At 44.0% G+C, this 27,071-nt stretch overlaps 1 long non-coding RNA gene across 1 annotated transcript; it reads right to left on the reverse strand.

Moving 5' to 3' along the window:
* On the reverse strand, positions 1-26,644 carry LOC139750752 (uncharacterized). The gene is made up of 3 exons (XR_011713213.1): positions 26,454-26,644; positions 2,607-2,823; positions 1-442 (listed from the first exon to the last, which is right to left on the reverse strand). It is a non-coding gene; the product is annotated as an uncharacterized lncRNA (long non-coding RNA).
* Positions 26,645-27,071: the final 427 nt, after the last annotated feature.

Here is a 27,071-nt window from a genome sequence, read left to right on the forward strand (position 1 = left end):
TTGTTAACAGAATATTTTCCAAGGTATTTACACCTCTGTACTGTAATACTCTGTGACGCAGCTTGTGTTGGCTTGCTTCACAAGGCTGTTATAAGAAGGGAGAGTTAAGTGTTGCTCCTTGTGTTGCGAGGTTCGTGAAGCAGGTTTGTAAGAACATCACACACCCACTGCAACTCTAGTGGAGCCCTCTCACTGAATGTAGCACTTCACACACCCACTGCAACTCTAGTGGAGTCCCCCTTACTGAATGTAGCACCTCACATACCCACTGCAACTCAAGTGGACCCCCGTCACTGGCTTGCAGCAATATGACCTGACATTCACCACCATTTCTTGTTCATCATCATCTTCAGTTCCAGCAGTGGGGTGTTTTTTTCACGGTGGTTCATATGAAGTCCTGTTTCTCCTCTCATTCTGTTTTTCGTGGTAGCGTCGTCGTAATCTGAAAGTCCAAAAACGTCATAACACATTTGTATAATAATGTTGCTATACATCTGATCAGCTCATTGATGACATAATTTTTTGTTCTGTGTGTTATGCTTCCTGCAGTTATTGTACACGGAGAACTCTGTGTGTGTGTGTGTGTGTGTGTGTGTGAACACAGTGGAGTGACCAGGAGGCAGCTCCCATTTCAGGGAGATCCTAGTATGGGACGTTGCGCGCCATCGAGTCGCAAGTTAGCAGGACGCCATAGGTTAGGTCGAAGCGAGTGTTTCCTCCTATCTCTCACGCCCAGGGTTTCCCGTGTCCTCATAGATTTCCCTCAACACTAGCAAAAATGTGTGTGTGGCACCATCAACTCTGCTCCCATGGCTGGCCTCAGAGGGTGCCCCATGACCTGACCAACACCTTCGGATGGTGCCCCATGACCTAACCAACTCCATCACCATGCACGACTCGCTGTTCCAACCTGGCCACTTCCTGTTCAGCCAATCGCCACATCACTGTCGTGGCTTGTACCACTCATGCACTGCCTAGCCATGCACAGCTTCACTGCCAGGTTTGCACTGCTTACTTACTGTCCGGGGGCATGCAACGTCTACACCACTTCCTTCCTGGCTGACACCATTTACTGCCCATGCCCCTTTGCCATTAACATAGCCTACCCACTTACACTAGACATGATCGACCACACCACCGCCACTTGCAGCATAGGTTTAGCGCTATTTACTGACCACTTTTATTGCCCACGACACCACTTACTGCCTGCTTCTTCCCGTTTTATTTCACGGGTCGGGCCGCTTCCCTGAGGCAATTTCAAGCGGCCCACACCTATTTTGAGTCCCGCTTGACAGCACAGACGCTTGCAGACGTTACCAGTGCATTCAGTCTCGTCAGCTGACTGAGAATGCATTCATCATTACAAAACAAAACAGGCAACTGACTCCCTGAATGAAAGAAGACGTGCTTCATTCATCAGTCCATATTGCTGCGTTGAAGCCACTGTAAATGAAGTCTTCCCACAGATCAATTGTAGCAGGTTACATGTCAGGATATATATATATATATATATATATATATATATATATATATATATATATATATATGTATATATATATATATATATATATATTATATATATATATATATATATATATATATATATATATATATATATATATATTCCTATGTACGAGAGTACATGTTCCATTACATTTACTTTGATACACAACAGTCGAGGTCTGTCTTGCATACTATTACATGGACATTTTGTGTACTATTGTGTACAATACTAAAATTGTCATGTGTGCTATATATGTACAATAGTACAGGTTAACTATGTGACATTGTGAACAGAAAAGAATCTTCAGTACTTATGATCCTTAAGTAGACAAGTGTACAATCATGGACATGAACTATTGTGTACAATAGATCAGGTTATATATGTGTGTACTGTTGTGGGCAATAGTGGAATTTCATCATGTGTACAATAGCACAAATTCAGTGATCTGTATTACTTTTTACATCATTATTACATGAGTAACATGTACTATTAGGGACAATAGTACGGGTTCCGTGTTTTGTAATGTTGTACACAACAATGTGGGCTCATAAATGAGTACTTTTATTAACAACGTAGGAGGTCAGAAGCATGTACTTCTATGTACATCAGTGAACATAACGTAATCTGTGCTTTTTATGTACATTAGTACATTTTCAGTAATATATACATTACTGATAAACTAGTACAGTTTCAGTGATGAATATTCCTGTGTACTGCAGTACATGGATCTGAAATGTGCACTGTTGTGTACAATGATATGGTTTCATTAGACTGTACAATTGTACTGGGTGAGGAACAGGTATTATTGTACAATAGTGCAACAGTGCAATGTCCCCTATTATGTGCACTAAATGGCTCTTATCAATGATATAAGTAACATGTACAACATTACATGCACATTAGCCGGGTTTATATAGCACAGGTTCCGTAATATGTACTACAAAGTTCCATGCTAGTGTACTATGCGGAACAGAGTACACAGTACAACGTACTTTTGTGTGCTTGTTAAGGCAGAAATGTCTAAAATACGGGACTCCTTAATTCAGTATATATATATATATATATATATATATATATATATATATACCAGAGGAACATTTACCTTGGCGGATGACAGCTGCTGTGTGACGACGCACGACCCCTCCCTCACACTGCCTGAATTCGTCATCCATTATAGTTTCCTGTGAACGAAGAGCTGAGCGAGGTACGCCAGTGTCTGCGTCGTCTTCTTTACGCAGTAACGTCTTCTGTGTCTACCTTCTGGGGGTTCCACCTCACCTCACCTCACCCTCACTCGTGTGTGGGTCATGTCTTGTGCCCTGTGTGATATACACATGATATACACTTTACCGCAGAGTCTGAGCCTCACACACCCTGAGCCTGCGCCTCACACACCCTGCACCTCTCACCTTGCATCGCGCACCCTGCACCTCACAACCTTGCATCTTTACAACCTGCACCCTTCACCTCACAACCTGCACCACGCACACCTCCACCACACACTCACTCAGTAACTGTGAATGAACATAATATCGAAACAAAAATTCATATTCAACGAATCTAAAAGCAAAATAAAGTGTTTTAACCATAATATAGAAGTCAGGAATAATCTCAGATGTTATTAATACATTCATACTCGGTAAATCCTTTCTATTAAAAAAAAAATCTATACCACACCAAATGAATGTTCAGTAGAATCAAATCTCATGGCATGGGAAACGGATTTTGCGTGTGGATAGCAGACAGGTATAGAGCGTGTGGATAGCAGACAGGTATAGAGACAGAAAACAAGTATTAGATGGGGAAGCAGCCGAATGGTAGGATACATACAGAGCCACAGTCCAAACCTCTGTGGTCTTCCATCTACCACAGTCCAAACCTCTGTGGTCTTCCATCTACCACAGTCCAAACCTCTGTGGTCTTCCATCTACCACAGTCCAAACCTCTGTGGTCTTCCATCTACCACAGTCCAAACCTCTGTGGTCTTCCATCTACCACAGTTTCCCGGAGATGCGGGGCTCACCAGCAGAATCTCAGATTCTGAAAATGGTTCATAATTTGGAAATGATGCCCAAACAAAGGATAAACTGAAATCATTCCAATAGACGTGGATAAACGGATCCATTGGTTAAGAGATGCGACATATGTTGACCGGTGTAAACAAGAGGCAAAGAAATGCATTTTTCTGATGAAAATATCAAAACATTCACATAATTCTAAGAATGCAAGTCGAAAAATACAAATACAATGACCAGAAATAGTGAAAAACGTTAAAGGGGGAAGGATAATTTAACGAAAACGTGGTGAACACATTTTTCACCAGTAGTAATAGAAAATGAAACAAATTACCACCAGACATTGCTAGAGCGAAGACTACCCATACATTGTTTACCGTTAATCAAATATTTTAATGATGTCAGTTAACAGTAGATAATCTGTGAGTAGAATAACCGTAATATATACGTATTTCAACTATTTTCTTTTCAGATCTAAACCTCCTACTTAAAGTACTGAGTGGGCTGATAGGGAATTAGAATGTTTTCAGTCATCATCACTTTCCTGCAAGATATCCACGTTAAGTATACTCACTCCATACTTTACACACATCCACCGCTTCAAACCATGATGAAGAAAAACGTGTCCCACACAACTTGCACCTCACAACCTGCACCTCGCACATCGCACCTCATATCCTGCACCTCACAACCTGCATCTTACAGTCTGTACCATATGCACTGCACCACATATCCTGCACCACACACCCTGCACTACACACCTTGCAATGCACACCCTGCCCCTCACAACCTGCACCACACACCCTGCTCCTCACACCCTACACACACACCCTGCACACACACACACCCAGTACCACACCAGTACCACAAAGGAGGGCAACAAAGATGGTACCAAAATTAAGACGCTATAGAATGATTTGACCACAACCCTTGAGTACTTAAACTAGTTTCATGACGCCATATGTAAACAAATGCAATGATACAGAAACTTGAAGCTAAGGTACAATATTCATTAAGAAACGTATTTCGGGGAACAAAAAGTAAAGTAATGGGCGATAGAAAAACATAGAGAACTGAATGTGAACACCACACTGAAGTAGTACAACACTTTGACGAAGCATTAAATGTTGTATGGTAGTAGAGAAAGGTCATGCGATAGGGGCTCAATGAGTACCAGACACCCGACCCGTGCAATAAAAGTAACTGATAGATAATAGCAACTGGTCCCTGCACCACATACCTTACAGCACACACCCTACACCTCACAAATTGCAACACACACCGTGTACCATACACCCTACACCTCACAAACCACCACACCCTGTACCATAACCCTACATCTCACAAACCACCACACCCTGTACCATACACCCTACACCTTACAAACTGCACCACAAAACCCTATATACCCCAAACCTGCGCTACACACCCTACATCTCAAACTACACCACACACCATGCACCTCAAACTGCACTACATGCACCTTACGCCACACTGTACCACACACTCTGCATCTAACCCTCTACACCCGATCCATACCTTGCACCTCACATGCCACGCCTCACACCCCGCACCTTGCACCCCACACACCTGCATCTCGTCATGCTACCACGAAGTGAGGCTACCTAAAGATTCGAAGTGAGTTAAACACTTCGATAGAGTAGACAAAGGCATGGTATATGGACTTTAATGCAAAGTAATGCATTTCGTGCTGAAAATGATGATTATGACAATTATCTTTTAAGTAAACAATTACTAGAAATGGAGAAAAAGACTGTGGGGTGAATATCATCATCTGCCTTCCTGCATATGATAAAGCCAACAGATGAATTGGTTTCATACCTAGAATTATAAATGATAAAGCAAAAGATGCAATACTTTGTATAATACCTCATTTGGAATACGCTGTTCATTTCTGGTCATCAAATTTGATCAAAGATGGAACAAGCCAAAACGAATGCAAAGACGAGCATCAGAACCAATTTCATCTCTCAAGTGAGCCTTATGAAAGAAGACTCAGAGACCTGAAATCATTCTCTTTATGAAACCACTCACACACCCCGAGAAGAACTAATACATGTCTCAAAATTGCTTCAAACTTTCCATAACATAATATACGATTTTTTCACGGTAGATGCAAATTCGAGAACTGGAAGTAATGCTATGAAGATGTAATATCCATGTGGCTAAACTTTCTCCTTTCTTTTTCCAGATGTAGAGTTACAGAATATTTGGAACAGATTACCATCAGATGTTGTGAACGTGAAAATCATGCTTTCAGATGAAGGCTAGACAGATACTTCAGTATCGTCTATAAGTAAATAGTCCTGTTTCAAGGACTTTTATTTATAATTTACACCATAAAGAAAAAGAGCTTTTTAGTCTTCAGAAGTTCGGCCTCAGTGAATATCACTGCAGTTCAAGGAACTTGTTTTTTTCCTGCCCACACTTTCCAATAGAATTTCAGTGGCAGTATACTTACTATCTCCATACTAGGAGATGTTTCTTGTCTGCTATTTTTCCTGCCGACTGTTGAGCCGGAGGGAGTGGAAGGTGGGAAGGTGTCTCCTGCTTTACTATTCCGTTTCTCCCAAAAGATAATGACCGCAGAAAACCTCGTCAAAGGCCAGCAGGTCGACCCGTTATCTGTCCTCGTATACTTCCATATACCCTGACCTTCCACCTACGAATGGCACACCCTGCAAATAACACTCGGCACCCTGCACCCTGCAACTTGCATACCGCAGCTCACACCCTGCATTAAACACATTATACCTGACGGCATGTAGTTCACACCCTCCACCTCACACCCTGCACCTCACACCCTCCACCACATACCCTGCGCAACGCACACTGCACCTCACATCCTGCACAACGTATCCTGCACCTCACCCTGCACCACATACCCTGCGCTACGCACCCTGCACCTCACACCCCGCTCCTCACACCCTGCACCTCACACCCTGCACCACGCATCATGCAACTTATAACCTGCACCACACACCATGCACGTCGCATCCTGCATCTCAAACCCTGCACCACACACCTTGCACCTCACACCTTGCACCTCGCACCCTACACCACGCACCCTGCTCCTCACACCCTGCACCACACACCATGCACGTCGCATCCTGCATCTCAAACCCTGCACCACACACCTTGCACCTCACACCCGGCACCTCGCACCCTACACCACGCACCCTGCTCCTCACACCCTGCACCACACACCTTGCACGTTGCATCCTGCATCTCACACCTTGCACCTCGCACCCTGCACCTCACACCCTGCACCTCGCACCCTGCACCTCGCACCCTGCATCACATACATCAGTAACATTTCACAATTTGACGATGACACGACATTCGGAAACATCAGCCAGTCAAAGGAAGATTGCCTCAAATTGATGGAATGGCCAGAGGCACTGCAAATGGGCTTCAGTTTACGCATATGCAAATTACCGTAATTCAAAGCCGAAAATAGTGATCGTAGATATAAATTGCCAGGTGAATCATCGTTAAGAGTAAATGGAGAAGAACAAATACAGAATCCAAACAACGCCCTCGCTAACCTAACCACTGAAAAGTAATTATCTTGAATTACTTTAACAATGGCCATCTGCGCAGAGTGAATCAGACAAGGTGTTGGGTTTCACAGTTAGAATTGGAGACTATGAAACAGAGAATGTAGTATAGACACTGTCTATATAACACTCTGGTCGTACGTAGCCAGTTTGGAATACCCTAAGGCACTGCTGGTCGACAGCAACCATGGAAGACGAAGAAAAACTAAAACGAGTTCAGAGAAGAACAACAAACATAATTCCGTCACACACAGATGTAAGCTTGGTAAAAAAAAAATGATCGGGAGACCTATGATTATTCTCTCTATGCGGGCACAGACTTTGCATTAGATAGATATTTAACGACTAGAAATTAAAAAGATGATGTAATAGCAACGTGGGGCAAAGGTCATATTTCTTTTTCTTCCAGTTGTAGAGTTGTTGAAAATTGGAATGGATCACAACCGGATGGAGTCCATGCAACGTACGTTCGGACACCCTACACCACACAGACTTCATTATGACACATCCTGCACACACCGCACCACAAACCCTGCAAAGTCCACCTTTCAACTCAAACCCTGCACCACACACCTTGCATCTCACACCCTACACCACATAAACTGCACCCTGTGTTACACACCCTGCACCACACACCCTACGCCACATACACTGCACTACACACCCTGCGTCACACATCCTGCACCAACACCCTGCACCACACCCTACGCCTCAAACCCTGCGCCTTAAACCCTGCGCCTCAAATCCTGCACTACTCACACCTGCACCTCACACCCTGCACCACAAGCCCTGCACCACTCACCCTGTACCTCACGCCCTGCATCTCACACCCTGCACCACAAACTGAGTGGGGAGGAGGAGGATGAGCAAAGGATGAATATCAGTGGAGCCTCTTCGGTCTGGGTTGGTGTTACTAACGGCGTACCACAGGGCTCTGCTTTGGGACCATTGCTCCCTTGATCCATGTCAACGACTCGTCATAAATATTCGATTCTGGCCTGAAAATCTTTGCGGATGATGCCACGGTCATGAGAAAAGTTAAAGGATAAAGGATTGCGTCAAATTTCAACGGGATCCAGACAAACTCCAAAGTTGGTCTGATATACGGTTGATGAAACTGAACCCAAATAAATGTAAAGTAAGGAGGTTGGGAGATATTCTGGGAGGCCTCGAGATGAATCTGTGTGTGTGAGAGGGGAACTTGGGAGTAGACATCGTTTCCGACCTACAGCCAGAGTCCCACATTAGGAGAACAGTATAGCACACAAACAGCCTGCTGGCAAATTTCAGAACAGCGTACAAGTATATGGATAAGGAAATATCTATCATGCTGTTGATATCCTACGTAAGACCACAACGAGTATATGCTTCTCAAGTTGGGTCAAAGTACTCAAAGAAGCTAAAAGAATTGATAGGGTCCAGAGGAGGGCAATGAAGAGGGTGTGAGAATTAAGTGAAAGTTGAATTATAAGGAAAAGATAGAAGTCTTATATTTGTTAATCATGAAAGAGAGAAGAGTAAGGGATGACCCTTGAATGCATAAACTAGACAGACGATGGAGACAGTGAACGGTTCTTCGAGAGATGCATAACATAAGAAATTGAGAGAAAATTTTTTTAGAAAAGATGTAGATATGTTTGTTTATAGTATCGGGATGGTGGGTGACTAGAACAATCTGTGTCATGAGATCATAATACCGTACACCCTGCACCTCACACCACCTAACACCGTGCACCACACATCCTGCACCTAACATACCCTGCACCTCACACCACCTAACACCCTGCACCACACATCCTGCACCTAACACCCTACACAACATACCCTGTACCTCCTAACACCCTGCACCACACATCCTGCACCTAACACACCCTGCACAACATACCCTGTACCTCCTAACACCCTGCACCACACATCCTGCACCTAACACACCCTGCACAACATACCCTGTACCTCCTAACACCCTGCACCACACATCCTGCACCTAACACACCCTGCACCACACATCCTGCACCTAACACCATCTAACACCCTGCACCACACATCCTGCACCTAACACCATCTAACACCCTGCACCACACATCCTGCACCTAACACCACCCAACACCCTGCACCACACGCCCTCCACTTAACACCCCCTAACACGCCCTCTTTTCCTTAACCCCGTCACTGACACGTCCTGCTCCATACACTCCACTCCTCACACCCTGTAGCATACTCCTACACCTCATACCTTGCACCACACACCCTCTACCTACACCTCACAGCGTGCACCACATGTGTTTCATAATGTATTATGTTAAACGAATCTGATAGAGTTCTCGAGTTCTCATATATATATATATATATATATATATATATATATATATATATATATATATGATAGGATTTCAAAGCCTTTAAATGTTATACGTTTAGCAATGAAAGATCTTGAGACAGAACTCACCAGTAGAATTTCAAAATCTGATCATGTCACGAATTTAGAAAACCAAGCCGTAACAAAGACAGACTGACTACTCAAAGTGATTCAAAGTGATTTAGACAAACTAATGTACTGGCCGGTGATATGGCTGATGAAATTTATATGTAGACAAAATGAAAAATAATGTGTTTTGGTGTTAAAAGTATGACTTACGATTATGAAATGTTTGGGACACTATTCTTCAAATCATAGGGGGATCAAAACGTTGCGTTGATAATTATAATTAGTAATGACCTCAAATACGCATAACAATGCTTGGTTCCATATACTAAAGCAAATAGAATGCTTCATTTCATTTAAGCATTTAAACAAAAACGAAAGACAGAAGAACACTTACACTATCCAGTGTCCTACTCAAACCTCATTGAGAATATGTTATTGAGATCTGGTCACCAAATGTGCCAAAAGACGGAAAAGAAAGCAAAACAAATACAAAGAAGACAAACAAAACAAATTCCGTCCCTCAAAAATAAACCAAACGAAGAAATTAATCTAAAACTATTTTTTTCTAAAGAGTGTAGACTACGAGGAGATCTCATAGAAGTTTTCAAAATATTAGGTGATTAGGACAATAACTCAGGACGAGAGATGTAAGAAAGATGTATACATGACCAAATAACTGCATGAAATTGAAAGAAAACGTGAAGCAAACGTGTATGAGAGTTTTTTCTAAAGCTGTTGGGTTATAGGAACAGGAATGAACCAGTATATATGCCAAGGTGAAGACTATCAGAAAATACAGACCACGACATATAAACAAACCTGTACAAGAAAGAAAATGTGATGTGCCCATGATTCAAATTCTTATTTCTTTACAGACGTTTGTCTCCTACCCAGATTATCCGGTTGCCTACACCAGAACAGAGTCTGTTGTCCAATCACACATTCCAAGGGAATTTCCACGTCAGTATACCCTTCTCCTTACTGCATGGCTGATTCATAGCTATTTTACTGCCAGCTGGTGTGTGTGGGAGGGAGTGGTAGGTGGAGAGGAGCCTTCTGTGCTTTACTCTCTCTCTCTCTCTCTCTCTCTCTCTCTCTCTCTCTCTCTCTCTCTCTCTCTCTCTCTCTCTCTGGATGTTACTACTGTGCAATCATACGTCTTTCCTATGTATTCACCAGTAGCAACGCCACACGCCCTCTACCACAAATCCTGATCTGTACACCCTGAACCACACACCTACACCACACAGCTACACCACACACCCTGCACCCCACACCCTTCACCACACACCCTACACCACACACCCTGCACCCCACACCCTTCACCACACACCTGAACCACTCACCTACACCACACACCCTGCATCCCACACCCTTCACGACACACCTACACCACACATCCTGCATCCCACACCCTTCACCACACACCTACACCACACACCCTGCACCCCACACCCTTCACAACACACCTACACCACACATCCTACATCCCACACCCTTCAACATGCACCCTGCACCCCACACCCTGCACCACACACCCTGTACCCCACATCCTGCATCACACCCCCTATACCTCACACCCTGTATCCCACACCGTGCAACACACACCCTGCACGACACACACTGCATCCCTCAACCTTCACCACAAACCCTGCACCCCACACCCTGCACCACACGCCATGCACCCCACACCCTGCATCACACACCCTGTACCCCACACCCTGCACCCCACACCCTGCACCACACACACCGTCCCACACCCTTCACCACACACCCGGCACCCCACACCCTACACCACACACCCTTCGCCACACCTCATATCTTACACCACATGACACACACACACACACACACACACACACACACAATATACGACCCCATGCCGCCACACTGCATCACACAAGATGCACCATATCTCATGTCCTCCACAAAGTACACTTGTAATAAGCAAGACCACTGCAGGCAGCCTGTAAAGATAGACACCTCAACCTGTATAAAGAATCAAACCTCTAGAATAAGGAGTGTGGCCTGCAGAAACATCACGTTGACTAATAGACACAGGAGGAAAGAACATGGCCCCAAAGGAGCCTAAACCATGGCCCCCACAGGAGGCTGCACCATGGCCCCACAGGAGGCTACACCATGGCCCCAAAGGAGGCTACAGCATGGCCCCAAAGGAGGCTACAGCATGGCCCCACAGGAGGCTACACCATGGCCCCACAGGATGCTACACCATGGCCCCACAGGATGCTACACCATGGCCCCACAGGAGGCTATACCATGGCCCCACAGGATGCTACACCACGGCCCCACAGGAGGCTATACCATGGTCTCTTAGGAGGCTGCACCATGGCCTCACAGTAGGCTACACCATGACCCCACAGGGGGCTATACCATGGCCCCACAGGACGCTACACCATGGCCCCACAGGAAGATACATCATCGTCCCCTAGGAGGCTGCACCATGGCCCTACAGTACGCTATGCTATGGCCCCACAAGAAGCAATCCCATGGCACCACAGAAAGATACACCATCGTCCCACAGAAGGATATACCTTTCCCCCAAAGGAGGCTACACCATATCCCCACAGAAGGCTGCACCATGGTCCCACAGGAGGCTGTACCATGGTCCCACAGGAGGCTACATCATGGTCCCACAGGAGGCTACACCATATCTCCACAGGAGGCTGCACCATTTTCCCGCAGGAGGCTACACCATATCTCCACAGGAGGCTGCACCATGGTCCCACAGGAGGCTACACCATATGTCCACAGGAGGCTGCACCATGGCCCCACAGGAGGCTACACTAAATCTCCACAGGAGGCTGCACCATGGTCCCACAGGAGGCTGCACCATGGCCCCGCAGGAGGCTACACCATATCTCCACAGGAGGCTGCACCATGGCCCCACAGGAGGCTACACCATATCCCCACAGGAGGCTGCACCATGGCCCCGCAGGAGGCTACACCATTCCCTCCCCACAGGAGGCCATATCCACCCCGTCCCTCAGGTGGGTGAGTCCCCAGCCCAGCTTAGGGAACAGTTCTTACGTTAAGAGTAAGTTAGGTCAATGTTGTGTGTTGCTGGGGTGGCTACTGGCGGGGGTACAGCGAGCACCCCAGGGTACTACTGGGGCTGAGGGGGGGTTGGTTCCTCCGCTTCCCCTCCCCAGGCGTGCCCTCCTGGGGCCTCGGACCCACACTCTACCTGGTAGGGAAGGTGTCAGGGAAAGTGCGGAAATATCATCCTTCCCCGCTCCCGAGTACTCTTGGAATTCACTGTACATTATAACCTCGCCGACTCGCCTCATATAATGTCTGTAGTATTGTAGGTAGTGTATATATATATATATATATATATATATATATATATATATATATATATATATATATATATATATATATATATATATATATATTTGTAACAAGATTTTCTGATAATCAATTAAAGGAACGGCAAAGTGAAGAACCACATACATCAAACCTTCAAAATGTACTAATTTCATTTTTACGATTTCATTAATTCGCGCCGCACAATCATTAAGACTAAATACCCTTTTTTTCACGAAGGCAATTCGCTCTATCACTAACTGTTACTTTAAACGACACTTAAAACTTAAAATTTCCCAGTCCACAGTCTATTAATGATCAATGATATGGAAATAAGGAAATCAAAATGATAATTATACTTAAAATCTAAATGTTTCACTTACGCTGTTATCCTTTATTGTATCAATATACTATAATTATGTAGTTAGGTTGTTTTGTTGTTGAAACTGGTGTGTAATCAAGTAGGAGCTTGGGTACAGCGCGCAATCCCTATTTTTCCCCATTTAGCCGTTTTGAAAAAATTGGATTTTTCGAAATATCGATATTCGCTGCTAATTTTGGAGAGGATGACCCTCGCGAATATCGAAGTTTGCCTGTATAGTTGTTGTTGTTAAATGAATATCTGTCGCGTCAGGAACGGAACGGGCCAGTAGTATTATGTAGGTACTTTGTATATACATATCACGTTCTTAGTCCCCCAAGTGTTGCGTTGCAGGGCTGGTCTGTCCCGCCATCCGACACACACACACGTACGGGACCGACATCCATAAGTCTTCCTCTACATTCCGTGTAGCTGTGGACCCATCGTCTGGCTGGGGACTCGTCCGAGCTCAGTGTGAGCTTCCTTAGGTAAAGCTCTCCTCCCTCACCCTTTCATTTGCCCCTCCACTGCTGTCGTATCACACACATACACTCACAGAGTTCCGCTAATCAGGTGGGTTCCATTCACACTCAATGGGTTCCATTTACGCTCCCTAGGTTGCACGTACGCCTACCGGGCTCCACTTAAGATGTAGTTGGTTTTCCACTTTACACTTGTTCGCACGTAGGAGATCTCTGGGTTGAAGGGCATGTTAGTATTGTGGTCGTCTTCACCAGTGTTGCCTCCTCAGAACACTGCTGCTGTAGACCACGGCGTTCGTTAACATGAAGCGCAAGGACAGTAGCGTAGCCCTCACCACTCTCTCCTTGCTGGGAAGGTGAGCTAGGATGTTGTGGCTATGGTGTGGCAAACGCTATAGGGGCAGAGTGTCGTGGGTGTGGTGTAGAAGGGACTGTAAGGTAGGGTGTGTAGGGTAAGGTGTGGCAGGCGTTTGTAGGTCTCGCTGGTATGGTGTTTTTAAGGGCACTGGAGCACGCCGCACCTCACACAACAACTTGCTAAGATGTGAATGGAATGACCTTCATATAAACCCTTACTGAAAGCCCTCACACAGGAACTTTGCTGATTTTATCTGTAAAGAATTTACCAATTAAATCCTACATTGAAAGGGACTATCATTCACCTTGATTTTTAGCTTCCGGCATTTACGAGGAAACATCCAGACGAGAGTAGAACCAGAGGAAGGGAGTCAGGCGCTCGCGTAAAAGATAATAGCAATGTTTACCTTCAACCTTGATATGTTGTTTGCATGGCACATGAGGAAAGCACTCTGGTAATCACGGATATACATGTGTTAACTGTTACCATACACATACCACTCTTGTGGTTGTTGCTGCCACACATACGTGACACATGTGATGGCTGTTGCCCCACACAGGACATGTGTGTTGGCTATTAACCACACATAAGACCCTACAGTGTGTAACATGATTGCAAAGGGAGTGTGATGCTCATCTGGCAACATGGAAGAGTCAACACTAAAGAATGGAATTTAGGCCACCAAGTTCTGTCTAGCAAGTCGATGAACTGTTATCAGATAGATTACTGGGACGTAGTGCTTTGCCTTTATAACTAACTGAAGTAATTATATCCATATAAATCGCTCATTTCAGTAGCCAGAAGCTAAATGAAAGATTATCACAAAACGATTCACATCTATCTAACATCGACCTTGACATGAGAAAATAAACGATTTCAGTAAGGAAGATTGAGGCTGTTTTTGCCCCAGAAGCCGTGCCATCCTTGGAAGCATCTTTTCTAAGCCAAACAGACACACAAAAACCATCCAGTGCTAACCGAGATCGTAACCTCCATATAAAGACGAAAGTCTGTAAAATCCAGTTTCGCGAACGGTGGGTCGAAGGGGAAAAAAAAAGAAAAGTATCGGACTGGAAACCATAAACTCCATAACCGTTGCTGAAGACGCTGCCAATTCACACCAGAGCTTCTTCTCAAGTGACTCCCCTTTCGTATGTATCAAGGGTTCTGGAGTTACTGATGAGGCTCAATGAACGATTTCCCCGAACAGATGAGCATCGACCTTTAGGGAGGACTTGAGGTCTTGCTAGACTCTAAACGTCTTTCACATGTACGGATGTTGTATGAGAAGCGTCAGTTGACATCAGAGCGACGCCATCCATCCTGAGTGTTTCAATTTCCCTTCTTCGAGTCTCGCTTTCTGCAACTCCATTTTCAATACGAATGCCTTCACTTCGTTGGTATAGTAACGAATAGCAACATCTTGTTTTCGTAATGACTTGCTGAGGTTAATGAGGCGGGAAAATAGCCAGAGAGAGAGAGAGAGAGAGAGAGAGAGAGAGAGAGAGAGAGAGACTTGTGGTAATGTGCTGCCATCTATTAGGTATCAGGAATATCAGAACTCTCCTTAGGACCTCAGTCTGACGGCGTAGAGTGCAGGACAAGATCTATTATGTGCGTAGGTGACCTAACCCTTTTGTTTTTGGATTTAGAGGACAATTTCCTTAATTTCGTTCTTTCTCCCACATAAAACGAGGAGCGCCATCCACCTTCCGCACTTCGAAGAATCTGTTGAGAACGTTTCAACAGAAGAGTCAGCGAACTCACGTAAACAGACCTGGGCTCCGTGGACGCAGGCATAATCCTAGCGCAAAAGCCAATAGAAACACGGGATGAGACAGGTACCTCAGTGTGGTGAATGACTTCGAACACATCGGTAAACACTTCCTGAGCTTCAGGGAGCAATGTCTTTAGAAACCGAGGCTTTGGGATGTTCGTGAGGGTGAAAGTGTAGGTATGGGTTTTAACAGCAGCCTCGCCTGTACTCCGAACTGTGAACGATGGTCGAGCCTAGGCGGAACACCGTCAGTCTGGGAGCTCCATCCGCTGGGGGGTCTCTGCCTAGCACTGGCCATCTCACTACTGACGGCTGGTCTGTAGACACTTTCCAGTTAATCGTACGTCCACACAACTGTCCAAAACAATCCTTGAACTTTACAAAATAGTGAAATAAAATATGGATCTTTCTCTTGGTTTTCTCCTCATAGGGAGATAAAACAAGGCTTTCTCCTTCTGGCCCAAATAGGGAAAGAGATCGGGCAGTGACCATACCACCGAACTCGCCATCGGTCTTTGACATCTTCAGACACCTCACGAGGCAGGTCAGTGAATCCTGCTACAGGAAAGAGAAAGAATGTTCGGCTTCGATCTCGTAAACCCCATATTCTGTATCCTACAGGATACATATCTTTTTCTCCTCCCCATACTGTACGAATTCTCTGTTTGTGCCACTCGGGACGACAGAGCTCTACGTAGAGCTACACGAGAGTGTTTATGATCTTGAAGTCATCTTTAACACTTGAAGGTGATGTTCAGAGGTTTTCTATTGGTGGTATATATAACTTTAAAGTGGACGGCTCTAACGACCCCTGACAGTTAATGGGCCTTATGTAAAGCAGGAGTAACCAACCAACAGGTGAAGAAAACGTAGGTTGTCTGTTCCATTTCGGGGTAAGTTCCAGACTGGTACAAATGATGGTATGTCACATATGTAGTGAACAGTGTCCTCGTTCAGCAGCTCTGGGTGACACCTGTGTGAGCGTCTGATCAACAGGTTCAGCTACACAGCATCCAACAAGGAAATCTAGTGTGACGTCGAAGCGACTCATCTCCGTTCTTCACAACAACTGTGGATGGCAATGAATATATCGATCTGTGCTGGTAACCCTGGCAAAGTCACTCTGCACTCTATGCTCATCCTGTGAGCGGGAGCTCAAAAAGGATTACAGAGGTCACAAAGGGTCTTAGTCAGACCCCAGTGGATTTATGTAACATAGGATGTTACAATTCATAACAGGTATTTCATTACAGGCATCACATAGTTTCATATGGTAAGTTTTATCGAATAGATGCAAAAAGTGAATACATACATAAAATTTCAGGTGTCTTGTTATTAACAATGAGGTGGTGTGACATATAAACCTCATATAACCTGTTGTTTTGTAGAAGTCTGGAGTGCCATGTCACCAGAGAATGTTGAGCGAGTGATGTGTGACTATAATCCTGACACGAAATCAGAATGAAAATGTTAACTATGTATCTGCTCCAGTACCAGCACAGTATCTACCCTAATACCAATATACTATCTGTTCCAGTACCAGTACAATATCTTCTCCAGCACCAGTATAGTATCTGTCCAAATACCAGTTCTGCCCTAACCCCATTAATGTATCTGCCTTAACACCAATACATTATCTGTCCCAACACCAATACAGTTTCTACCCAAGCACCAGCAATCTGCCCCAGTATACCAATACAGTATCTGTCCCAGTACCAATACAGTATCTGCCCTAGCAATCAGTGTAGTAGCTGCCCCAGTACCAGTACATTATTTGCTGTAAGCACCATTATGGTATCTGCCCCAGTGCCAGTGCAGCATCTGCTCCAGTACCAATACAGTATCTGCAACATACCAGTACGGTATCTGCCCCAGTACCAGTTCAGTATCTGCCAAACAAATAGTGATTATCTTTTTCTTTTTCTTCTTTCGACCAAACAGTATTCTGAATGCAACACTCTTTCCTTCTCAGACCCAAATGAAATAGATTTCACAATATAAGGAAAAAAGATATATATACATTGAAAACAAGATATATGTACATTGTTTAACATTAGCAAACACGTGAATCTCCCACTGACAAAGGAGTAAGGAACTGAAACAAAATGGGAATCACAGATTGACAAGGAGAAAAATGGAACAAATAAAAACACCATGAGATTCTCGACTCGAACAAACCCATAATCATTCTTTTTTTTCATAAGAAAATAAATCACTTCACCCCCACAATTTTTATGAACAATTATCATCAGACGAACAATGTAAAACCAGCATTTGTAACTGACCACCATCAGCTGGGGTCTGTGTGTGCCACTGGTAAACCATTAAACCAAGGGTCGTAAAAACCAACGGGATACAGACCCTGTAGTTAAAACACTTGCCATCAAGAATGTGATGTAGATACTCATTTACATGTATGATTATATGCACAATCTGGAGGATATGTATAGTTATCAATGTTTAGACTTACAAGCAGAAATGGGTTAATTAAGCCCAGGGTCTGTGGCATGGCAGACCAAATGACCCTCTGTCCAAAACCTGCCAACCAACTGCTCACTTGAGGGTCTGGGGTGTGGGGCAACACACACACACGCCTGTAACACAACGGATGTAACACAGACCACAATGCGGCACACGAGCCGAACTTCGGAAGCTGAGATTATTTCATAAGAAAAACTTCTTTCCATACGACTGATAAAACTTGATATATGAGAGATATGTAGATATATGGTAGATATGTCCTACCTCTACATATATATTACATATGATAACTGGGGAAGACTATGTTGAGAGGAAGACTTGTGTTCGTGAGTGTGAATATTGATGGACACAAGCAGAGGCCTTGAGGTATGGCGTTAGTGTATTACAGTCCCGAGTCTTTAGGGACGCTACATCATGTGAGCTTATGAGAGTTGAGGGAGACGGGAAGAGAGGTGGTTGGTAGGGTGGGAAAGTAGGCAGGGTGGGAAAGTAGGCAGACGGACATGCAAGCAGGAGCACAGCAGAAGCAGAGAACGCACACCTCGTCATGCAAACTGTCTCCCTCTACAGCTTCGCTCATAATACTTCGCCATACCTCACTACATCAACGTCCTTCACGATTATTCCCTGTGGTAGTGTTTAAAAATAGTGAAGTGCTCTCGAGAAAATTTCTAAAAATCTAGTAAAAAAAAAAAAAAAAAATTGTTTCGTAAAAAGAAAAAAAAAAAATCTGATCATGATGATGGCGAGAATTTGTGTGGCCACTTGATCCGACAGCCTGGCTCGGCCACTCACCTTCATCTCCCTCACTACTCACTGCCTCCCCCAGTTATCACCCTCATCCTCCTCAGCTCTCGCACAACCTCACGGCGATTCATCCTCCTATTTTCACTCACAGATGAGTACACGATTCGTCAATATAAACTCTCATATCACAACCAGCTGTAGGGAAACACTTTGTTCCCACTGCAGCACAAGTTTCAATAAAGTTTTCACCATACGTACATCAAGACAGCCTCACATACTCATTCAAACCATCTCCCTACATGTCATACCCATACACAGAAAGAGCCATACATACATAGTGAAGCTGGTATGTGGGATTGAAATCATCCTCAACACCTTGAAGGAGGTGCTTAAAAACTTTTATTCGGTCAATGTAGTTTGATGCAGCCAGCCTTAATGACCCTAGCAGTTGATAGGCCTAAAGCCCAATCAACCAACTATCTAAACACATTAGGGGAACTCGACCAACGTTTAGGTAACCACTTGAAGTGAGACTCCCATTATGTATACCTTCAAAGTTCACGTCTACCATTAGAGATACAAACACACACTGCAGAACTCGCCAGTGTGTGTGTGTGTGTGTGTGTAGTAATATCAAACATACATCGACATTTCCTTCTCTGCTAAGAATAAGAAAATCTAAAGAAATCCAGGTACTTTTCTTCGAGTTACCTGCTCCCTCTTGAGAGCCAGTCTGGCATGAGATGACTACAGGAGCTTGCTCTAGGCCGCCTGACGTCCCCACTGACACTAACAGCTTTAACCAGGTCTTGTTAACCACAGCGAACACCAGCCACAAGACCGGGCCAGCTACCCGGCAGCGCGCTCACCTCACAAGGCGTGAACACAAACCAATTTGAGATGCATGACTAAGAACTGGAATCCGACAAGGAAAATGGACTATACATCAGGAAAAATATACCCCTACAATATATCGGATATTTCTCTACATGAGAGACAAGCACAAAGCTAAGAAACGCTAAGCCTAGCCAACCCTACTGTCAAAACGATGCAAAACTCGAACGAAAAGAAAAAAGTCAGATGAATTTAGTATATATATATATATATATATATATATATATATATATATATATATATATATATATATATATAGCCACCAGCATTCTTCCAGCGTTATGTAATACACTTTCGCTCCTAATGTGAGCAATACGGTGAAAAGCGACTAAATTGATCACCAAGACACACCTCTCTTCTACTCCCTTTACATTATTTTGATATAGCTGGCGATCCTCCAATAAATTTTCATTCACTTTCCTCCAAAAATCCTCATTTTCTTTCTGGTTATTCATATATATCATCATTTGTATCTCTCATTTCAGGACCTCAATATATCATACACCCATTGCCTTCATTCTCACAGATTTAATCTTTTCCAAATTGCTTTTCCTTCCGACTAAATCTTCATAAATCTTCATTCCACCATGCTCTACCTCCCTCTCCATATATATATATATATATATATATATATATATATATATATATATATATATATATATATTTTTATCTATTAAAGTTAAAAGTGTTGTAAAAGAATGTAATATCTTCACTGTCAGTGCCAGCCGCTGCCTCTCCAGAGATGTTATTAGTTTATGAAACAGGAAACAAACAGACCTCGTCCTGACTTATTGGATATTTCGATTTGTTTCTCCCTTTTCATGTGTTTTGGTCTAAAATGTACTCATAATATACACATTCTGAGATAAAACACGAAAACATCTAACAAAGAATGTGTAATTTTGTCCTCTCAAGGCGGATGTTGCAACATGCTCTCCTTAAGAATATCGTCTACATCACAGGCAAGGTAGGATGTTTCCCCCGACAGCATAAGATCAGCAGCGATGAACACTTGAGGTGGAGGAGGAGTTCCTCGTCTGCCCTCCTTCAGGAATGAGCCTCCCCTGACGCTGGGATATAGGACTGAACACGTTGTTATTTACAGGCGTATTGAGCCATGCATCAGGGGCGTGCAAGGGGCGAGAGGCAATTTCTGTTATCAAGTGGAATGATAGAGGGAGAGTGGGAGAGGGACACCTTGTCGCTCTCACATTGGGGATGGTCAGTGGCTCTCACCGCACTCACCAAAATTAAGACCCGACGTCCCAGGTGTAGGGGAGGAGGTCATGCATATAGGATGGATGGAGGATATCTGGCCGTCAACATAATCCTTCGTCAGCCAGACACAGGCGAGAGCTGGTGGGCGGCGTGGCAGGCTGTGTGTGAATAACAACATCCGTCCAGCTCCAAGTGAGACGTTACCTGACGTCACACGTTGCAAATGTGTTGGTCAGCAACGAGGCGGCCGCCCCCTCACACAAGTCCCTCGGATGCGACAGATAGAAAGAAAGTCAAGTGTACCAAAACTCTGCCCTCAAATAAGACTTGGAATATAAGAACGCCCGACGAGGCTGTGGTTAGATAACAGATAATCCATCTCTACGACAGTTTAAACAGGCTACGAAATTTTGTAGAATACATCCACCAACGAGTGGACTGCAGGAAGCCGAACGACTGTCATCACGATCATCCATCAAGGCACAACAATAGTAACAGGAGATGACGCGAGGTGAAAGCGGTGGCTGTCGATGTTTGGACGTAACTGCGTCACTCCACAGGACCCGTCTCCTGTCACACTCGAGCGGGAGAGGAGGTGCGAGGCTTCACAATCACACTGAGCATTTTTGTCTCGTCACGGCATCCAATATAAATGTAAATGCGACTGAGACTATAAACTCGCGTTTATCTTTGGAGAATATCACTTGGGGCGTCGAGGGACCAATGGAAGATAATGTATACCTTGATACCTCGGTGACGAACGGATTGAGGCTGAAAGGTATGGAGGAGTTATCGAGGGAAATAAAGGAAAAATACTCAGCCCCCGAGGGTGCTGGTCAGACGAAATGCCAAGGGACGCTCAAGGGGTGTTGAGCGGCCCAGTATACCGAATGGTGAGCAGATGTAGCCTGATGGTGAGATGTCAGGGAGGCTGGGAATGGTGTAGTGCAGCCCATTATATGATAATCAGGCGTAGTCTAGAAGGCCTGATGTGAAATTAGAATTGTAGGAATGACTGATATACGATTCTGATAAACCAGGTGCACTGGAACTGAAACTTGAGTTACGCGACCAACAATTGAGAGCGTTACGAGCCTTCGTTAATACAGTGGTTACCTACGTATCACAGGTGCTATATTTAGCGTCCTTATCCAAGGATCAAAGGAGCTAATGTTAGCGTTATCACCAACTGATCAAAACAGCTGAAGTTACCCAGATACTCGTTCACCCTCTTGGGGTCTGCCGATAAGTAAGTACTTGGCGTAAACTGGTGTATATATATTTAGATCAATGGACACATGCCTGACCCTTACAGAGGCCGCAGTGTTTGTAGCCAGTGGAAAGTGTGATGCACATTCGACAGGACGATGTAATATTAATCCTACTCTATACAGATAGGTGGTAAACGCGGTGATCAGAGATAAGTTAAGTCTGTATTAGAAATCTAACCCTGAAATCTAACCCACGATTTATTATCATGTAGACCATTGCCTTAAATTCCATCATCCTCAACACTCTAGTAATCCCGTTTTTAATTCGATGGACTAATGGCATAAGGTCCTGCCATATTCTGAAGTTCAGTATAACAGAGTGAGAAATGGACTCACTTATTTACTGAGAATGTCCTAATCTGCTTTAATTCGTAACTAGTATACGACAGCCGATGACACCTCACTAACTCCTATGCTACGACAGCCGACGGGGCCTAGCCGATTCCTATACTAGGCTACGACAATTGACGGGGAAGGTCTTCGCTGACGCCTGAGCTACGAGAGCGAATGAAGCCTCGCTGACTGACTCCTATCCTAGGCTACGGTAGCCGATGAGGCCTCGCTGACTCCTTACATCTCGAGACACCATCAACGTCTCACGTCATCACCATGGCAACATCTCCTCCTTAACACCCTCCTCGACCTGATCATCCTATTCACTGCTTCTAATGTCGTCCGTCTCTCCATCTCGTACCATCTACTTTTCTCACCACGGGTCTACCTCGTCTCATCATCATCTCCCACTTGTATTTCGTAACTTTATCAGCTTGTGTCTTTTATTCCACGATATTATCTACCGACTTAATCCCTGATGCTGTCTACTGATTTTTTTCTTCCCTGTCTCCTCGCTTAATCGCTTTCTTATCATGCGGGTTTATTATCTTAACCTTTCTCTTATTTATCAGTTCTTAAAATAACTGGTGTTCCACCTCCGTACACACGAGATGGAACATTACTGTTCCTCCCAAAAGCATATAGTTCATTCCGACCATAAGTGTTCCAAATTCAACACAAGTTCGAAAAAGGCTTTTAATTCCTATAAGTTCGTATTGCTGACCTTAATGAACTTTAACCCTAAATTCCAGAGCTTTGTGCATGGGTTCTGGTTCCTGGCTAGATGTCACTGCGTTCCCCACGCAAAGAACTTTCGATTTACATATGTTTACTTTTACATTTACGAAAACAGTTAGGCATTTCGACAATCTCGATTTCAGCATCAGCTAGACAGAAGAACCTCGTACACCGATTATGATGGGTTCTTCTCTATGTCCTACTGAAGAGCCCTTTCCACGTCTTATATTACTTATACTTTATATCATTTCTTACGTGTCCTTCAAACTTTGACATGAAGCGGTCCCGGAAACATGATACAAACGCGGGACACTTAGCCTTTATTTCAAACCCTAATCAATATCACTATTCATTCATAAGACGTCTGAATATTGCTGTTATCGAACTACATCATCCGCTGCACCTTCTCGATAGTCCACAACGGAAGACAAATCGTTAAAGCAAATAAACTTTGGAAAAGCCAAGATATGTACGAAATCCTCGAGTCACAAAAGTCCTTGAGTTACGTAAACCCTCGAATGACGAAGTCAGCCAAATAGTCGACTCATGCAAATCTTCCCCTAAAGACGAGTTAGGGAGAAGGTATGTATAAATGAAACGTCTGACACACTGAAATGAAAAATAAAAATCTAATGCCTGAACGAGTCATTAAGGATATATCAAGAATAGACGTATTAGTCGGGTGCTAGTCCAAGACAGGCCACATAATACAAAAAATTATATATTTGTATATATCATTTATTATGATTAATCGCCGTCTCCCGCGTTAGCGAGGTAGCGCAAGGAAACAGACGAGAAATAGCTTAATCCACCCACAAACACACCTATATACATAAACGCCCACACATGCACATATGAATACACAGACATGTATATATATATATATATATATATATATATATATATATATATATATATATATATATATATATATGTACATATTCATACTTGCTACCTTCATCCTTTCCGTCGCCACCCCGCCACACATGAAATAGCATCCCCCTACCCCCTCCTCCAGTGAAGTAGCGCCAAGAACAGACAAGAAATGCCACATTCGTTCACACTCGGTCTCTAGCTGTCAAGTATAATGCGCGGAAACCACAGCTCCCTTTCCACAACCAGGCCCCGCAGACCTTTCCATGGTTTACCCCAGACGTTTTACATGCCCTGGTTCAACCCATCATCATTACCATTATGATTTTATTATCATTACCATATAGAAAGATTTTGTGACTTACTACCCACAGGAATACAGAGGCATACAAACACAAAGGAATACAAAACAGCAAACAGACCACTTGGGTCCTTCAAAGGCTGTTTGTGGTAGTGGGAGAGAATAGAAGACTCGTAACAACACGGAAAAAGAGCAACATCTGCGCTGTTGGCATTGAGTGTGGGGAGATTAGGCAAGATGTGGAAGTCGAGGTACTTGAAAAGTAGATTAACTTGGGCTTTATTATGGAAAGCTAAGGAAGAACGAGACGCGTATCTAAGTGCCCAATGAAGCCCTACAAACCGTGGCTGTCTGGGAGAGGAACTGTGTCGGGTGCGGGTGGGAGACGGACGGGACACTTGGGTGGATGATGAAGAGGAATCCGTGATGGATATGATGCTGGTGAACCGGGGAGAGAGAGAGAGAGAGAGAGAGAGAGAGAGAGAGAGAGAGAGAGAGAGAGAGAGAGAGAGAGAGAGAGAGAGAGAGAGAGAGAGGTCTCAGAGACTCGGTACTTTTCATCCACTTCCTGTACTGGGCGTATGTACCCTCATTTCACCGTGTTGTAGGTCTTGTGTGTGTGTGTGTGTGTGTGTGTGCTGGAGTTACGGCTCCAACGTTGCTGTGCTGGCCTTTCAGACCTACGTGCTCTATTTGCATCATAACTAAGACAAAAAGGCAAGTTCCTGGTAAAGACAGGACGAGAACAAATGACTCCATATCTAAGACGGAATTTCATGGGTATGCCTTTCCCGCAGGTGGAAACCTGGACTACCATATCTCAAAAGGAGTAAATAAGAGGAGGATCCTGCAGGTTCGCCCAGCCATTCCAGACCCCGATTTGTATAAGCAATCTGATTTCTAAAGACTACCCAGAACCTATGCTACAGTGTGAGTGTATAACATTTACCCTGAACCTCTGCTACAGTGTGAGTGTATAACATTTACCCAGAACCTATGCTACAGTGTGAGTGTATAACATTTACCCAGAACCTCTACGACAGTGTGAGTGTATAACATTTACCCTGAACCTCTGCTGCAGTCTGAGTGTATAACATTTACCCTGAACCTCTGCTACAGTGTGAGTGTATAACATTTACCCTGAACCTCTACGACAGTGTGAGTGTATAACATTTACCCTGTACCTGTTACAGTTCGAGACTCGGGAGTACTTTGAAACAAAACCATGTTTTATGTGCCTGTACCAATCTCTGAACAGCCTTTCAGGAGGCTTACGTGTGTACATCAGTTTACCAGAACCCGGGTTCATTATCCTGGGCATAAAATATGCTGCGTGAAGCATGAATACTGTCATCAATCAAAACTTTTCCATCAACCTGGTGCAGCTGACGTGTGCATAAAATCCTGAAATTGCGTGGCTTTCATACCAACATGTTGGGTGATTAAACAACGGCTAATTGTATTGGAAATAGTTTGACGAGGGAGAGAGAAAGAGTGTGTGTGTGTGTGTGTGTGTGTGTGTGTGTGTGTGTGTGTGTGTGTGTGTGTGTGTGTGTGTACGTAAGATAGACATAGAGAGGAAAGAACACAGACATATAAATTCCATTGTAATGTAAATAGACATATAGAGAGGAAAGAACATAAGACATACAAATTCCATTATATATATATATATATATATATATATATATATATATATATATATATATATATATATATATATATATGATATGAATCTGTCTGTCGAACACCCTGAACACTAACCTTCTATACTGATTAGTGTATCGAGAGGAAACCTTATGTACGCTGGCAGGTCTTCTCTCCGAGTTTCGTTCGCTTGTCATGTCAGGTACTGATAGCCGGCCAGAGTGAGAGCATCAAGGTGAAGGTCATACAAGCCCACTGGTCACCAAAACTCCGCGTTCATTGACCCTGAAATTGACATCTATCATTACAATTATTAATCTCGATGGTAGTGTAGTGATGGTGCTTTTACTCCAGATTTAAGATATAAAAGAGTTTTGATTCAGGCTTGTCGCACTGTTTTCATCTCTGATCTCACTGAAGTGGTTACGGAAAGACACAAACTGAATGAGAACTTCTCTCATAAAATGTCAACAAAAATATCACATGTTCTGGGTCATCCCAGTACGACACACACACACACACACACACACACACACACACGCCAGAGGAAATGAAATAAGGGCTGGGCCAGCGACCTCGTGTGTGGGGTCCCTGAGGCAATAAATCCCACAAAAGAAAACGAGGAACTTTGGGACAGTGTTGGTCCACGGTCAGGTTAGAGCGAGGCTTTTGTGCCGATTGTCCTAAGTTTGTATTGTTGTTGGTCTGTGTATAGATAGGTTATATAGACACTAG

This window comes from Panulirus ornatus, chromosome 10, assembly GCF_036320965.1.
Source record: "Panulirus ornatus isolate Po-2019 chromosome 10, ASM3632096v1, whole genome shotgun sequence".
Classification (NCBI taxonomy): domain Eukaryota; kingdom Metazoa; phylum Arthropoda; class Malacostraca; order Decapoda; family Palinuridae; genus Panulirus; species Panulirus ornatus.